This window comes from Austrofundulus limnaeus, unplaced genomic scaffold, assembly GCF_001266775.1.
Source record: "Austrofundulus limnaeus strain Quisiro unplaced genomic scaffold, Austrofundulus_limnaeus-1.0 Scaffold277, whole genome shotgun sequence".
NCBI classification, from domain to species: domain Eukaryota; kingdom Metazoa; phylum Chordata; class Actinopteri; order Cyprinodontiformes; family Rivulidae; genus Austrofundulus; species Austrofundulus limnaeus.
In genome coordinates, this window is record NW_013952679.1 from 421,521 (window position 1) to 425,157 (window position 3,637).

Genomic DNA, 3,637 nt, shown 5'->3' on the forward strand with positions numbered 1-3,637 from the left:
ACACACACACACACACACACACACACACACACACACACACACACACAATAACAACAAGAAAGGCATCCTCAGAGGTTCTTCAGTCCGTCCCTCCCTCAGAGGAGGAGTTTCTTACTGAAGAAGTGAGACAGATTCTGTCACTGAAGGAGAAAAGAGGAAGAAGAAGAAGAAGAAGAAGAAGAGCAAACAGCACATGTTCAGGTAAGAACCTTCTTCAGTCTGACACAGATGAATTATCAAAGAAGCTTTCTGGATGAGCCTAATCCAGGATACCAACTAATGTTTTCTCAGTTCAGAAACTCTTTTTAATAAGTAAAAAGTACATATATGTTCAGTTTTACTTGAATACAACCAACAGTCTTATCTTTTCAACAATTCTTCACCAAACTCATCTCTTTTATTGTCAGCTTTGCTTTAACAAACTGATTTCTGGATGTTAAAAACGTAAAAATTTTGCAGTAAACATATTCAAACTTGCTCACAGTTGATATTTGAAAACAACCTGTCGTCCATGTTGTAGAGCCCACTCAGAGCCTCTTTGTTTGGAAATATGTGAGAACTTTTTCTACTCTTTGTGCTCAACATTCTGCTGGATGGCAGCCAAATGTTAGTTTGTGTTTTCAGCAGAAAGCTTTGCTCCTTCCTGCCACTGGCTGTTTTTGTTCTGTGGGAATCACTGACGGAGCCTGTTATTATTAAAATGAAAAGATGCTGTGACTGGATGCAGTCTCAGCTGTGGATCGCCATGTTTTAAGAAAAGTTGGTGGAAGAACTATAATAATGAAACACCTGGTATTCTTTGAAGGAATGATTACCAGCTGCCTCCTGTCAATGAGTTTTAGACTAACATCACCTTGTGTTTGTTTTAGTCAAACATATGATCCTCAGTCAAGTTATGTTTTAAATGACTCAACTACTATCACCTCAATCTGTAGCTCCAAATCTGTAAAAAGGATCATTTCTGTGTCAGATAATGTTGATTAGCTGTGGGTGGCAGTCTTCTTTAATTACAGCTACTTTAAAGTTATTCAGGACATATTACTTTCTACATGCTTCACTCAATTTTGTCCAATGTTTCATGAAGTATTTTGCTAAGGGTCAAACAGGGTTGAGTCCAACTTGTAAAGTTTTAAACAAATATTTTGTCTAATGATAGACTCTCAGGTACTACCACAACACATTGTAGCTAAATATTAGATTTTTAGTACAATTTGTTTAATCAAAGTTCATCTCCTAAAGTGGAAAAAAAATCTGTCCTCTTTAGGTTTCATTCATGAGTTTCATAAAGTTTGAAGAAAGAAAATTACATGCAAAAAAAAAAAACAGAAATTGGTTTTAATTTCTTATTGCTGTTCAGTGCATAAACACTGACGTAACATAATTTGTAGGGGGGGTTGGGGGGTTACTGGTTATGTACACAGCTACAACTTTCTTTTTGTCTTATGTAACTTTGACCTGATTTCAAAATTTACAATGCCAATATGTGTACATTTAAATATAACTGATGAACATTACATGCAGGATAATTGTTGAACCGGTGTGGAACAGAAAAGGTGCAAAGTCAATACAAAAGAAAAAAAACAGGAAAGTTAAATAAACTACAGTAAAAGCATTACGTTAACATTGCCTGGCCAAAAAATGTAGCCATAAAAAAGTCACACTCTGATATTTATTTGGACCACCTTTATCTTTGATTACAGCACACATTCASTGTAGCATAGTTTGGATACGATTCTGTGATGTCAGCAGATTTATTTCCATCCAGTGTTGTATTCATTTTTCACCAAGATCTTTCATTGATGATGGTAGAGTCTGACCTTCTCCAGCACCTCCCAAAGATTCTCAGTGGACTCTGTGGAGCCAATCCATGTGTGAAAATGATGTCTCATGCTCCCTGAACCACTCTTTCACAATAAGAGCCCGATGAATCCTGGTATTGTCATGTTGGAATATGTCCGTGTCATCAGGAAGAAACAATCCAATTATGGAATAACCTGGTCATTCAGTATATTCAGGTCAGCTGACCTCATTCTTTGAGCTCATACTGTTGCTGAATCTAGACCTGACCAACTGCAGCAACCCCAGACCTTGGTTAAATCCAGGTGGACACTTTTTTTGGGCCAGGCATTCAACCTCAAAATATTCTGAATTGTTTAACAAAAGTAGCAGGAAATAGTATGACACATTCATAAAAGAATATAAAAATGCTGCCAAAACTWAAACAAGGCATGTTCAGTATGTTATAAATAAAGATTGTTTTCAGTTTTGAATTTATTTTTGGACTCAAGAWGAAAATCTTTCTGGTTTTTGAAAGAAATGGTTATTTGAACAATCAGGGTAAAGTTAATGCAGCAGTCAGTGTAATATAAAGTACCACAACAAGTGATACTTGATTAAAAGTAAAAGTATTTTTCCATAAAATCACTTTGGTAAGAGTTAAAGTCTCCTAAAAGATTATTATTATTTGAGTAAAAGTCTTAAAAGTAGCTATCTGACATTTACTTTACTTTAGTATTAAAGGAAAATTTAAATTAGGAAATTAATAAAATACATTTAAGTAGTAAAAGTAAAAGTGAGTAAAAGTTAGAATTTCCAAAGTGATTAATGGGAGGTAAATTTGCTAAAAAAAGATTTTCTACAGGTCATAATGACTGTAATGWTATATTRTAATGTTAACGTTGAAAATTCTGGGACGTACCAGTCAAGATGTTTCAGCTGCAGATATGTGTGCTACGTCTTCTTCATGAAGATACATCTGACACGTTCTGCTGGACTGTGACATGATCAGTCATACAGACGAGATGGATTGCTAACAAAGAAATACTTCAAAATGTCTCTTTAAAGTCAAAAATACAACAAGTGGTTCTAGAAAATCAACTAAAATATTTCTGTTCATGTCAGTAAATCAGTGATGGCTGTGCAACAAAAGTGTTGCTGTAATTAAAGAATACAAGTCAAAGCATGCCTTGTTTTAGCTGAGGAAGAAAGTTAAATAGTGTCAGGGGAAAACCAGTGACAAACAATAGTATTTATTTGATACAATCACCAGTAATTCATATCCACAGTAGGATCAAAGTCAAATGGCTGCCAGCTGTCAATCATGACAACTATTAAAAATGAAAAGTGGATACTGAATGCCACATTCTTCCAAGACTAGACAAGTATTGTTTCATTGTTGTTGGAAAAACAACATTCTGTAGTTGGTGGAAAGAAAAACATCACTGCTGCCAGAGATGTAAAGTAACAAAGTACACATTTTTCGATACTGTATTGAAGTAGAAATTTTGATTATCTGTACTTTACTTGAGCGAATGACTTTTTTACTTTTACTCCTCACATTTTCTTCGCACAATTATCTGCCCTTCTACTTCTTACATTTGTGAAAAAGATAAGTAGGAGAAAGTTGTTGCTTCTGTTTCATTCAGGCTTGTTATTGTTAAAAACTATATATACTGCATAGCATATATGACCCCCACCCGTGCTCAAAGCACCAATGCACCAGTTGTTGCTGGAACAGATTCATTGTTTTGAGTGGGGGTTTGGAGGGGGTGGGGAGTGCTCATTGGTGAGCCCGATGGATAGCCCTTCATCTGAGCTAAAAAAAAAAAAAATGAAAATATGAGAATCTGTTGAATAG

General features: G+C 35.2%; 1 protein-coding gene across 3 annotated transcripts in view; it reads left to right on the top strand.

The window, feature by feature from the left end:
• Positions 1-131: 131 nt before the first annotated feature.
• Positions 132-3,637, top strand: part of frem1a (Fras1 related extracellular matrix 1a) — a 48,565-nt gene continuing 45,059 nt past the window's right edge. For all 3 annotated transcript variants that reach the window (XM_014021073.1, XM_014021074.1, XM_014021075.1), the window contains exon 1: positions 132-201. The gene's annotated coding sequence lies outside the window, so the exon portion shown is untranslated. The remainder of the gene's footprint in view (positions 202-3,637) is intronic.